Source organism: Drosophila biarmipes, chromosome X (assembly GCF_025231255.1).
Source record: "Drosophila biarmipes strain raj3 chromosome X, RU_DBia_V1.1, whole genome shotgun sequence".
In the NCBI taxonomy this organism is placed as follows: Eukaryota; Metazoa; Arthropoda; class Insecta; order Diptera; family Drosophilidae; genus Drosophila; species Drosophila biarmipes.
Genome location: NC_066611.1, coordinates 15,887,943 through 15,902,897, shown reverse-complemented (window position 1 = coordinate 15,902,897; position 14,955 = coordinate 15,887,943).

Here is a 14,955-nt window from a genome sequence, read left to right as displayed (position 1 = left end):
CCCCGGCCCCCTTCGGACCCCCATTGCCCGCCGCCCCTCGAATCCCAAGACCCCCGTCGTCCCCACCACTGCTTGGGGCCCCTATGGGCCAGACATTGGGCCGCCTCGGCGGTTGGAAGGCGCATAAAAATGCACGCTGACCATATACAAAGGAAAAAACCGCGCCACATAAATATATATGTGTACGACACACAAGGAGGCCGAGGGAAGTGGTCAGGAGGGCTCCACTGTGATGAAAGAGGTGCCTCTTATATGTGTCCTTCACTTTAGACCCAATTTATTTCAGCCTTTTAGGGAGTTTTTTTTTTTAGAATTGAAATATAATAATATAATACGAAATAATATTTTAAGGAAGCCTTAAAGGGAAATTTTTTAGTTAAATTGAAATAATATTTTAAGGAACCTACAGTTCGATTAACCCGCTTAATATACATTTAGATTTTTCAAATTGGGATCATACAATTTAAGGGCCTTAAAAAAGTTTAAAAAATTTATAAATATACATTCTTCTATAGATATTTTCGAGTATTATCAGTATTATATATATATTAAATTATTTTTATATTAAATATTCACATTTATGAATCATAGAATACATTATGCATTACATTTTTCTACATATTTTAATACTATTTTTACATATCCTTAAATATTTTTTTAAAATTTATCTGAACTCCCCACTTTTTGTTGCAGTGTCCACATGAGAAAGGCAATGCGCGAAGGCAAAACTTTTATTAACTTTTCCGAGAATTGGAATTTCTTGGATCCTTGTGTTGCCTGTTTTCGCCTCGCTTCGCCTGACTTTTAATGCGCTGCCTCCTGCTCCTCCTGCTCCTCCTCTTCCTCGGCTCCTTCTCTTTCGCTCACTCCTTCGCACACACACCGCTGCAAAGCTTAGCCTTTGAGCTTCAGGTGTTTTGCCGTCGCCGTGCTCTTCCTTTTGGCTCCTCTTCTCTCTTTGCCTGCCAAGCCTCTCATCCTTTTTTTGGTCTTTGGCTAGTTAGCAAACGCCGACGCCGACTGCGCTGCCGGCGTCGCAGTTTTGCGGTTGCACTTTTCCGTCCAGGGGCGGTGTTAAAAGGGGGGCTCTCGAAAGGGGGCTTCGCCGTCGATTTGAGTCAATTTCTGTTTTGCAGTCGAACGTGAACGAAGCGCATAAAAACGTGAAAATACAAAAATGTATTGCCTGAAGAGGAGGGCAGAAGAAGAGGCAGAGGAAGGCGCTGCCTGGGGCCTGTGCCTCAAAAAAATTATTGGGGGCCCTCCAACGCCAACACACAAACACACACACACACGCACATTTAAATAGAACCACGGAACGCAGCAAGCCCACAGTCCAGGCCAAAATAATATAAGTTCTGCCAGATATAGTCAATAATATATGCATTTCTTAAAATCATACACCTCTTGTATTACCTAAGCTTTCGTTATACCCTGTATTTATTTATTTTTGGTTAGAGAACTTATCTTATCGCACTGTTTGTGATTTACCCATGTCCAAAGCTCTAGTCATGGTTATAAATGATTTATCAAAAATGAAAAAGAGCTATTTTAAAATTGCAAGCAACTATGAAATTCCTTTAAATGCTCAAAAGATACTTTAGACCTGGAGCTACTTCTACTTTCAATCTTTCTTCTTGTATTATTTCAGTGATTATGTTAGATAATCTAATTGATATTTCTATGGCAATATAATTTCAGAAGTAAGGGATTCTTTTGAAAGTGACTTTTTTTTAGACTTGAGATTATAATTATACTAAGGGTTTTAAAGCTTTAAGAGATTGAAACTTGAAACTATAAAAATACATATACTGTTATAGGTGATATAAAAATATATTTTTTAAGAAGCATTTTAAAGATTTTTCATTTATTTTTTTTTAATTAAAAAAAAAAATTTTTTTAAAGATAATATATTGTCTATAACATATTTTTGCGATCCCCTTCGGGTGTGCTATTTTCGTGCCTGAGACTGTGACCACAGCGACAGACGAGCGGACGCCTACGTGCTCGGCCAGCAGCAACAACAACAACGCACGAAACGCTGCCTCTGCCGATGCAGCTGTGTGCACAGCGGGCAGTGTGGGAGGGGGGCAGCGTGATAAAGGGGGGCAGGCCAGCGCAGGAAGGAGCGCGGTGGCGGCAGAGGAGGGGCAGAGGCACAATCGAAGACTGTGTGGCGCACTCTTGGCAGACAAACTGGCAGGCGGCTCTTCCTCTTCTGCCGCGCTCTCCCCCTCCCCCGACCCCACTCCCTTTGCATTCTGCCGCTGCTTCGGCTTCTTTAGCTCCTCTTCGTCTTCTTCTTCTTTCGGCTGCGCCCCAAGCAGCGCAGCATAAAGCGCCACACCGTGTGTGAGTGTTATTCCCCCATGTGTGTGTGAGTGTGTGTGTGTGCGATTACGAGTTCACTCTCGCACTCGTGCTCGTTGGTTTTCTCCTGCTCCCGCACCGCTCTCCCTCTCTCTCTCCCTCTCGGTCTCTCTGCGGCCGGTCTTCTTCTTGCACTTCACAGCTTTTGTGTGTGTATCTGTGTGTATTTTTAGTACAAAATTGTTGTTTAAACAAACAGGTTTTTTTTACACCGCCAGCCACACATAACTCGTCTGTCGAGCTCCCCCCCTCTCCTGACACTGCCACTGCCCCGGGCACTACCCCGCCCCCTCTCTCTTTTGCAGCGCCACACTTTGTTGTTGTTGCGCCGTTGTCGATTTTCAATTGGAAAGACAGACAGAGCGGCAGCAAAAAAGAATGAAAAAGTGAGTGGGAGAGAGAGATGAAGAGAGAGGGGAGCGCGGCAGCGGGAGCTTGGCTAATTTAATATGCCAGCCCTGGCGCCATGTTCCACGTTGGCTCTCCAGCCCTGGTGGCTGCGCACAGGAAATAGCCGAGATCGCGCCCCTCCCTCTCTCGATCGCTCTCTCTCTCTCTCCACAGATATTCCAGGAGTAAAGGCAGAGCTTTCCAGGATCTTGGCTTTTGCCACGTTAGCAACAACAAAACAACGGCGCCCCAATGTCTGCGTTGGCGGCAGTGGGAGAGAGATAGGCAGCTAGCGAGAGAGGGAGACGGAGGCGGAGTAAGAGAGCCGCACAGTGGCAATCGCAAGGTGTACCAAGCTAATGTTATTTAATTTATTTTCGTATTCACACATTGCGCCCGAACGGCGGCGCGTTGGAGCGGGCTGGCACATAGAAAAGCGGACGTGGGCAGCAAGCGCCAAAGCGCGCAAGTGTGTGTGTGTGTGTGTCTCGATGAACCCCGCAGCAGAGAGAATGAATAGAAGGAGCAGAGTGTGAGGGAGCGCGGTGCAGAGCGGGGGCCGGAGTTGCGCTGCCACACATTCATTTCGTCGTTCATCCACATTCATCGCTGACGTCGCTGTGTCTGCCCCAAGAGGCGAAAGAGCGGGAGAGCGAGCGCCCAAACAGGTACGTTGACGAGCGAGAGAGAGAGAGCAGGCCCATGAAAAGCGGCAACGTTGCGGCGATCGCCACCAGACAGAATGTCGCCAGTTCTTGCTACGCCGCCAGACACTCTGTCGTCGCTGTCGACGCCGCTGCCGCCGCCGACGTCGACTTCGACGCTCCGGTACAGGCGAAATTCCAAAAGTGGTTTTTACCCGGGATCCCCACAAACCATTTTGATTCATTACCCCCGCCCCCCTAATAATTTCCAATCGATTCGCTGGAATCCGTATGGAAAACGTCTATCTTTCAGATACTTTTTGTATCTTTTGTAAGCAATTTTAGAAAACTGTGTGAGATCTCAGTTGAAACATCACAAGTACGGACGGGGGATGCTGTTTCTGGTTTATTTTACATAAAAATTAATATAAAATAGGAATATATTAAGAAAAATGTTATATTTTAAGTAGTACCTAGACTTAAGATGGTAATTTTGGTATTTACATGCCTTCATTTTGGAGTCAGGCCCTCTTAATAATTCGATTTCTTATAAAATATCTTCGAACTGGTTTCAAATTCCACTTGGCCCATACGACATCGTCTGCCCCAGAGGTGCTACTGTAGCTCGGCTCCCCTTGGGCCTTTGTTTCTGCGCACATGCCCATGCCACCCCATGTACCCCCTTCATTGAAACACACACATCGGCACACCAGTGTGTGCCCCTTTGTAGTGCGACCTCGACTTTGGCGAACTGATCGATCGATCGATTGCTGCACCACCACGTAACCACCAACCACCAATCGGCGGCCAACTACTGAGCTTGGAATGTGGCCCGGTACTTTTCCAGCTCGGGGGTATGACTACAGCGATGACTACGACCACATGATATAGCATGTAAAGCCACTGGGATAAGAAGTCCATGTTCCACCAATAAATAGCTGTGGGAACCAGTTGAATCCGGAATGTTTTCAAAGATTATTTGCAAAAATGGCTCTATAAAAAGCTCAAGATAACCAGTTCAGGTTGTACTATATATACGAATGGTTGCCCCGATAAGAAGGGCATTTTACCCATATGGATCATCGAAACAAGTAGTGTATTGCCTACGACTTTCTTTCTGTATCTTGCGGAAAAGAGATATATATGTATGGTTTTCTAGACCCACTCCAAGTTCGTACACTTTGTTGCCAAATGGGTGGCCATATAAGGCCCTTGCCAAGCAGTTCTTTTGGGGTCTCTTAGATACATATAGCCAGATCGTTGCATACTCACAAATTCTGAATGAACTTGTGTATTCGCGACGGCCATAATTGCCAGTGTTTCTGCCCAGTCAACATAAAATTAGCTAAATATGTTTGCTTGTGCAGTTCGTTCGTTTGTGTGGAAGTTCTTTCACTTTCACTCGCCCCTGCACTGGCATTTCGAACCCGAACTTCCCACTTTGATCAGCAGTATTTTCCCGTGATCTCAGCACTTTTCAGGCCTTTTCGACAGCGCGTGTGGGTGGCCTGGCCAACGATCTTTTTTGGCAGTGCTTTGATCTATTCCACGGGGCTAAAAGTCGAAGAAATTACCGATTTTGCATGGGTCGCTGCTTTGGTTTGTTACCACATTTGTACTTCCTTGGTTCTGGGTGCACTGACAGCAGAACTAGAGCCAAGAACTGCAGAGAAAAACAAGAAACGATGAAATATTTCTAGAAATTTAAGTACACATCTTATGATATCTGAGGTTATTTTGAAAGATCTTTTAGGAATACCACTTTAAGGGTTACGAATTCCATACAAATTGTATCTCTATGCATAGGTATCCTATCAAAACTAGGAATCATCCCACTGTCACTAGCTGGTGACTTGGCCACATGACAAGTCAACAAACTCCGCCCTAAAGTAAATATTTAAAAGAGGCGGAGAGTATGGTCAGTCTTCGGTGTCCCCATATGGAGCTTCTCCCTCTTCGGCGGCCTGCACTTTCGTGATCAGTCGGCAAAGTAACTGGCAACGCGTGATCTGGCTGCATGGAGGTTAATTTACATAGTTACGAAACTTGTTTTCACACAGCCATCGACCGTCGTTCGGCGATCGGAGATCGGGGATCGGGGATCGTCGATTGTCGATCAAATTGAAGTGACTGAAGATCGAAGTGCATGAAGAAAACTCAGATGTGGCATCTGGAACACCAGGCCCTGCAGTTGTGCAATCTGCGGAGCGACGGAGTGAGTGCCCGGGGGGCTTACGAAGTCGGGGGATCAGTTGGTGATCATGTCTTGGGAACCCTGTCATCGCCGACCGCAAACTGTGACTCACAGAGCCAACGGGTGATCTCTCCTTGGATCAGTGGGTTGGTTTCTAATCCTTGGATGTCTGAGGGGTGTTACAGAAGTCTGTTGGTGGCTGTTCTTAACTTTTTGATCGTTTGATTATAGAGAATCAGGACTATGAAAATGGTATTTTATTCTATTATAATACTAAAGATTTAAATATGAGTTACAGAGATTGAGTTTTATATTAAGAGTTATTATAGGTTCTCATCTTAATTTTGAAATACCATCTAACCCATAAAGATCGTAGGTTGATTTCAGCCTAATATAATACTTAGGTATCCTGGTCACTTTCAGATCTATACTTATTATATTATTTTATATAGTTATTATAGGTTCCATTGCATTTATCCTAATAACCTTAAGATCTATACTTATTATATTATTATATAAGGTTGCGTTTTTTATTGCTACTTATTATAGATTCCCTTGTTTTTTAGTAATACTAACTAACCCACAAAGCTGGGAGATTATTTTCCAGACAAACACTTTGGCATCCTGATGAACTTTAAGATCTATACTTATTACAACATTATATAGACTCAAGGTAGTATAGATTATTATTATAGATTCCCTAGTCTTTTTTAGTAATACCGACTTTTACATAGCCCAGGAAGTAAGATTAACAGACTTATGGCTTACAATTGTTATTAATATCATTATATATCTCTAAAATCATGATCCACATACATAAGGTTCTTGGCATGCCATTGGGATAGATCTCTATATTACAAGATATATGCACAGATATCTACTTAGGAATACCAAGTAATCCCCTAAAGATTCTTTGCTCTCTGTATCTATGGTAGATCCTCCTCAGCTTGCTGTTTTATTGTGTGGCGTTAGGATGGCCCAGGAGGTTCCTCAGACGCCACTTGATGGCTGCCTCTGGCATTTTCCTCGACAAGTGGCTCCCTCGCCGGCCGGGAGGAGGTGACCTGCCTCGGGCTGTGCCCCGCGGGCTGTGGGAATCTCCCAGAGGCCCTCGCTTCCCGGGAACGTGAACCTGTGAGGTACGCAGCCCAACATGTGGTGGCTGGTCCAGCTTTAAACTGGGGCTTTCCCGGCCACAGCAAACACACATGTGTGCCTGTCCTGGGCCTGAGCCTGTGCCTGTGCCTCTAACTTTGGCTTAAATCGCGGGAGCGGAGGATCGGCTGCGGGCTGTGTTTTGGATTTCCCGTCGGATTAAGCAACTTAGTGCACAATCCGTCGCGCCGACCTGCCGGCCCGTTTCCTTTCCTCTCAGTTCCGCCTGGCGAAGGGTCAGCTCGGGTCAGGGGCAGGTCAGTCCGTGTCCGCGTCCGCGTCAGCGTCCGCCTGTCCGTACCGTCCGTCCGGCTAATTGTAATCGTGGGAAAAACCAATCAGACGCAACACTCGACCCTGAGCCACGGCCACTTTATTAGGGGGCAATATTAGCGTAATCCACATTTAGGGTTTGTGTCGGAGAGGCCGTAAAGAACTTGGCTTGCGTTTACGGTCGCACCATAAACCACGGCGATCCGAGATACACGCACCTAGCCATCGCCTACCTGGCCAATCTCCTCAGATTCGGGAATTAATTCGGTCTTTATAGTGATTCAATGAATGAATCAAATGCGATAATAACCATTTTTCAGCTACATTTTTTTAAATATTTTAGATCCTAAGTTTAATTAATTCTGGTATAGTGGTGTGATATCTTTATTTTAATCTAATGAAATATTATCAAGGGTTTCCTGATCATATGCACTCTTCAAGATGCTAAATTTAAATAAAACTGGCAAGTCGTTTGGTATCATTATTTTTATTCAATGAATTATTAATGGTTTTCTTGATCATATTCATTGTTTAACTACATTTGTAGTTACAAGTATGGAAATAGTACAGAGCCTAAGTTTAAATAAAACTTATATAGTGTTTTTTTATTTTATTAAATATTACCAATATATTATAGATCCTTAGTTTAAAAAAACTGATGTTTTTGATTAATGTTTTTATTTTAAATCAATGAAATATTATCTATTATATTAAATATTATACTTTCAGCCATATTTTTAAGATATATGATATAAGAAAGGTAATATTATAGATCCTAGGTTTAAATATAACTGATATAGTGGCTTGATATATTTATTTTAATTTAATGAATTATTACCAATGGTTTTTTTTCTATCATGTTAATTTTTCATCATCATTTTTTAAATATATGATATAAGAATTGAAATATTATAGATCCTAAGTTTAAGAAATTTAAGAAATATAGGTCATATCTTTATTTTAATTCAATGAAATATTTGGTATTAAATAATAATATTACATTTTTCATCTATATTTCTAAATATATCCTATAAGAACTGAAATATAATAGATCCTAAGTTAAGGAAAACTGATATAGTAGCTTGGTATCCTTATTTTTGTTCCCTTCCCACATCAAACATTATGCAAATCTTAAAGTATGTGTTATAAGACGGTAATTGGAAAGATCCCAAGCTTAGCAAGCGAATGGAGTGCCATATCTCTAATTTCCTGACTTTTACTTGCAGGCGTCCCCATGAATCTCGGAACATTGCACAGGGAATCGTTTTAGTATGCCAACAATCGATCGGCAGTGCAATATTTTACACATTTTATTGACATCTATCACCTGTAGTGGCACTTTCGGATGTCATCCCGGAGAGCCTCGCTCGTTTATCATCGCCGTCTAATGAGGATGGCTCCGCCGGGCACCTGGGATGATGAATGGATCCATATCCGGTAGCCGGCGAGATTGTGGGCTACGTGGTCATGTTTATGCATACGACGCCGGTGTCGGAGTCAGTATCTGGCGATATTTGGTGATTCAGGCGGGGACATCGCAGGTGGCCATAATTCAGGCGGCGGTATCTCTCGTTTAAAAGTTAAATGAGCCGCCGGAGACCTCATTAGATACGCACCCCCCGTCTCCGCCTGGCTCCGTGTCAGCCCATCTGCGTATCTGCGTATCTACGTATCTATCAATCCGTCTATCCGTATGCACACTTCTATATCTGCGATGTACGCGCGTGGCATGGGCAATCGGCCGAGGAAATCGGGTGCACAGTAGCCAGCCGACATCGCCACCTGTCCATAAATCGCTCGGGCCGCCAGACCCATGGCATTAGGCCCAGCACGAGGGGGACGCAGCCGAAATACTAATTATGGCAATGGAATCCATGGGGCGTCGTAAATCAAATTCGAATTCCGCCCGCAGGCGTTACACGGGACCCATAGACCTAGGCTCGAAGTTCCATTTCGGGTTTCCGAAAAAGAAGGGCCGAGATGGGAGATAAGGTCGGATGGCCTGGCATACCAAAGACTGGAGACCCATGTCAACGGGTCTTCGCATTAGTGAGGAAGAGGCCCTTCGCCCAGGACTGTGTTTGGACCTTGAGGACCCCCAGATCTTCGGTGTGATTTGTGGCCCTTTGCGGTGGGGGGATCATAGGAAGTACTTGTCTCTTTGTCCCTCGAAGACTGGAATTTAAAGCAGACTCGATCTTGAGGTGGTAATGATTCATGCCTTCAATTCTGTTAGAAATATATTATAAATAATATAATATAATATATAATAATATAATATAGATATAGCCTTGATTTGTATTACATCGTATTTGATCAATCATTGGAAGATCATCTGAAAATAATATTTTACCATATATGTATTTTCCTTATAAAGTTCTTTTTTTTACATTTTTTATTTTTCTAATATTTTCTAAACTTTTGTCTAAGATTTGTACCAGGTTTGTAATACCAAATCATTATAATTTTCTTCAGTTTTCATGTTCTATAGAGTATTTTGACTAACCCCATATTTTTTTAAAACCTTTAATATATCATATATAATCTATATATTCGGATCTATATTATATAAATGAGAGATCTAGACAGTCTATTCAGGTCTTTTAGAATATTTACCTTATAGTATATCACTTTTGACTAACCCTATATTATTTTTTGGAACCTGTAACATATCGTATATAATATATATATTCGGATCTATATGCTGTAGAATATTTACCCTATAGTATAACATTTTTTGAAAACCTTTTATATATCATATATAATCTATATATACTGATCTATATGCTGTAGAATATTTACCCTATAGTATATCATTTGTTGAAAACCTATAATAATTTATAATACATTAACAGTATCTATAAACATTATGAATGAGAAATCTGGACAGTCTATAGAAGGTAGCTGATCTAATGTCAAACTGCCTGGGATTGTACTATACTACAGATCGTTTTTGGGATCTGCCTGGCACTCGACTCACCCCCGCTGTTGCTCGCACCCGCCCCCTGAGCACACTTCTCCAGTGCCTACTGTACGCGGGACACCCAACCGAGCCCCGAAATGGGGTTTGTTTACAGGTCTGAGGTCAACTATCTATGTAAATCCAATATTTGGAGTCTGATAACGCGCGCGCACTCCACATGTGGGGCATAAAGCATGCTGCACATACAGCGGGCGGTGGGTGGTGCTGGGTGGCTGGGGTGTTTGGCTTGGGGGAGGTGGAAAACAAAAGTTTATTCCTTGGGAGGGCGGACAAATAAACTTTTCGGCCCTGCCCGCGGACAGACATTATGTGCGCATTATTTTGAATATGTGTAGATAAATTATTTCGGAATATTTATGTGCGTTTTTTGTTTGTGTGTCTTCGGGTTTGAATCTATGCCTTCCAGTTTTCGAGTGCAATAGCAGCTTTTTGGGATTCTTCCTTTGAAAGTGTATGTTTTTTGAGCTAAAGTATGTTCTAGTCCAAGTTATTCTTTAATATTTGCTTACAAGAAGCTAAAACGCCTTTCAAAGGTGATATATAAACATAAAAGTAGGTTTTTAAGGTAGAAAACTTTCAGAATATTGAAGTCAAAAACGTATTTTTGAGCTTCTTATATGCATATTAAAATAAAACTATGATTTAAAACCAAGAAATCCCATAGAATTTTAAAATTTAACCCCTACTTTTCAGTTTCTCTATAGAATCTTAAGCTAAAACTAGGTTTTAGGCATAAAAAGTAGTTTCCAAAGTGAATACTCTTTGTTTTTTTTACAGCCTGCCCCTTTACTGTACAGTAAAGCTAAATCGTCGGAATGAATTCTGGCAGTTGTAGCCCAGAATTCAGGCAATTAAAGCACTCCGGGACTTGAGCACCGGGTTTCCTTTTCCTCCTGAAGGTCAGAATGGCGAAAGGGAGCAAGAGCAACCCTCTGGAAGGTAAAGTTCAAGCTCTGCGAAGGCAATGCCCACTGTACGTGTGATTGTGGCTGCGACTGCGACTGTGAGTGCTTGGTCTTTGGCTTGGGTCGAGTTTCGGTTTTGAGATACCTACAATCCGACAGTTCCAGCAGTCCTACAATAATGCACTCACCAACACCAAGCCACGCCAGCCCATCGAGAATCCATATCAGCACGGAGGAACAATAACAAAACGCCGCAATAACAAAACATTCGTGCCCCGGACAAACGGACAAACGGACAAGCGGACGAGCGGACAAGCGGACAAACGGAACGGACGGAAAGTTCAGACATACACACTGGCACACCTACGTTCTTAGAGCCACGGGCAGCCACAGTGGAGGACAAGGAAATGGCACCAAGTTACGGGGGCAGGCAACCAAACTGGTTTCTCCAGCATGTTGTAGGAAAGAGTCAAATTTCAAACCATTACAAGAGATTTTCTCATATTTATTACACATATTTGATGTTACTTTTATACTTATTAACAATTTTATTCGATTTATTCAGGTCTAAGACAAATATTTAATGTTATTATTACACGAAAACTATCTTAGAATGAAGAAAAAATCAGTCTGAAATATTTAAAATTGGCTTGTCACATTAAAAAGCTTTAAAAATAAAACGGAAAAAAGAGAAATCCTTGCCAAAAAATAATTTTTACAATTAAAAAAGTTATAAAAATTATCAATAAAGTGTAAATAAATATAAAATATAAATATAAATGCTTTCCAAGTGCTAATACAAAATTAGGGAATTTTCTGGAAATAATAAAATGTTTCTGCTTTACAGTAAGATTTTATGCCTTACTATACTTTACTATTATTTAAAAACTGATTAATTTTTGTTGGCTAATGCTACTTAAATGAAATACCAATTAGTGTTTCCTTAGAACAAAAAAGCCATTTACTTTTGCAGCTAAGTACATTAAATTGGTCTCTTGGGAGCTATTTTCGTGGGCTGTGGTGTGTGCCTGCACACACTGACGCATTCCCACTCGCCATATACAGGCAGGCCGAGCAAACGGAGACGGAGGTGGCAGAGGCGTCGACGGCGGCGGCTGCGGTGGCAGCGGCGCGGGCTGAGGCGTCGGCAGAGTCAGGCCAGACAGTCTGTCGCCAGAAAAATCCGCACTCACACACGCAAGCAGTGCACTCACACACACGGCCGTGCACTGAGAGAAACGGCGGGTGGGCGAAGGGCAGTCGGAAGGGGGGGATGTGGGGGAGTGGGCAGTGGAGGCGTCGGCGTCGACGTCGCTGCCCACTGTTGTTGTATCTCGGTTGAGAAATCGCTCGAAAAAGCGAAGCGCAAAGCAAAGCAAAATTCCATTTAGATTATGCTCTGTGGCTCCACTGCTTCTTCTTCCCGCTGCACTGGGAAAAATGAAATAAAGTGCAGTTTGAGACCTCACGTACAGCTTGCTAGGAGTGCACATAGAAAAAAATTGGGTGCAACAAAATTTATTTAGTAATTTTCTTTTTATTTTTGGTAGTGCTATAAAAAATATATAGTGATTTTTTTAAAATTGAATTTACACCTTCGTATAAAAAAGTATGACCATATTCATTTATTTATCAATTTATTTAGGTTTGTTTAAAAATATAAATGATTTCAAAATGTAAAAATTATAAAGTAAGAAATTGTTCTAACATACCCAACTTTGTTAAATGGAAAATACCCTTTAGAAAATAAACAGTATGACCATATGTAAAGATACTCCTTTTTTATTTGTCAAAAGGGGCAAAGTGTGACTGTTTGAGGCATTTATATTTCGTATTCCTCAGTGTACAAGGTAAACTCAGGTCCCAAAACCAACATTTCCGAAAAAACGATACGAATTTCTCTTCCAAAATTGTGTGCAGTGTATTAGGCGTGTTGTTGTTGGCGCTTTTGACGAACTGAACGCGCTGCTTGGGAGGTGTTACTCTATAGGGTATGAAGCACACACAGGAATGAACCCCAGAAACACGCACACACCGCAGCGACCACTCGATGTGGAGTGTGTGTGCGAGTGTGCGAGCGAGGTGTGCCGGTGTGTGTGTGAGTGCACTGCGCATTGCATTGCCAGACCGTCCGGCGCGCATAACGTCATCGCCACTTGGAACTGCCTCAGGGGCGTCTCCTCAAAGGGGGGTTGCTAAAAAAATATGAAAAATATGAATTGGTAAAAACAGACTTAAAACCAGCTTTGCTGGTTAAAGAAAAACTCAGTAAATGTTGGTCCCGTATCAACTTAGCTATGTACTTTTTTTTTAATATATTTTCATTAATATTTTTAAAAGGAATCAATTTTTTTATTTACTACCATACATCCTTCTTTTTTGTAAAGATTTAGAGTCTGGGACTTTGTGCTCCAAAAAGTATGCAATAAAAACAGCTAATGTAAAAATTACAAAAGGCTGAAAACATTTTAATTAATTAAAATTTTTTTTAATATTACATTTATTTGTATAACATGCTAAATAAAAAAATCAAAATTATTAAAATCATATGCTGCACTCTAAAAAAAATATTCATATATAGTTTTTAAAGGCTTATAATATAGATAAGATATCCAGGATATTGAGGAAAATCGAAATCTACCCACCGATCGAGCCCCTCTTGGTGCTGCGCCCCTGCTCCCCCACTCTAGTACGAATTTTATCGCCCACGATTTCGGTTGTTGTTGCTCTACTGTTTGTTTTCGATACCCAGGCACACTCACACACATATTCATATTGAAGTGCACAGGGGGTACTTGAGTCTATGGTTCAAAAACCCCTCCCCAGCCTGCCCATGGAAGAAATAAATATTCAAACAATTTCTCCCAACTAACAATCGAACGCTGGGTTTTATTTGCCATGTCAATGCCAATCGATGTTGATAGGTCTAAAGTGGCTATAACTATGGAAAGTTTTATAGGTATGGAGGATTGGGAGCTACCTATTGAAGGGGTAGGGTAATTATATTAGGATGAAAATTAGGCTTTGATCTTCTGGCTTTACTGAAAATTACTTTTAAAATTGTTAGAAGTTATAAAAAATTTGTATATTCGGATGAAAACTATGCTTTTATCTTATGGAATTACTGAAAATAGCTTTTAAAATTCTTAGAGGGTATAGAAAATATTATATTAGGATGAAAATTATGCTTTTATCTTATGGAATTACCGAAAATTACTTTTAAAATTGTTAGAGGTTATAGAAAGTATTATATTAGGATGAAAATTATGTTTTTATCCTATGGAATTACTGAACATAACTCTAAAATTGTAAAAATTTATAAAAAAAATTATATTAGGATGAAAATTAAGCTTCGATCTTTTGGCTTTACTGAAAATTACTTATAAAATTGTTAGAAGCTATAAAAAATTTGTATATTCGAATGAAAACTATGCTTTTATCTTATGGAATTACAGAAAATGGCTTTTAAAACTCTTAGAGGTTACAAAAAATACTATATTAGGATAAAAATTATGCTTTTATCCTATGGAATTAACACAAAGTAAATATCAATACTAATTTTTAAATATAAATCTTTGCAAAGCAACCACTTTCAAGAGGTCACTTCTTGTTGTTATAATTAAAATGTGGCTCCAAAAATCTCGAATCTCGAAGAAGGAACGATTTTTAGCCAAAACGAAACCGAATCCTGCCTATGGCATCTCCGCCGATCCAAGAGATGGATTATCCCGCGAATTCCTCGGATCCTTCGCGACCCCTTCGGCCTGTCAGATGGCATGTTCCTCAGGTGCCCGGCTGTCTGCGGATTTTATGCGAGTTTCGGGGGTAAATCAGGTGAGAGGGGGCTCGGCGCTGCGAAGGGGGTCAGTTTGGAGAGCTCCAGCCAAACTGTACTAAAGATAGAGCCGAACACGTTCCCAGTGCCGGCACACAGATGCACACCAGCGCAAACGAGTAAAAAATAAAAAACACAGGAAACGCGGACGCCCATGGAGAAGGAGCCCAGGGGCGGGGGCAGAGCCCGGCGGACGGGGGTCGGGT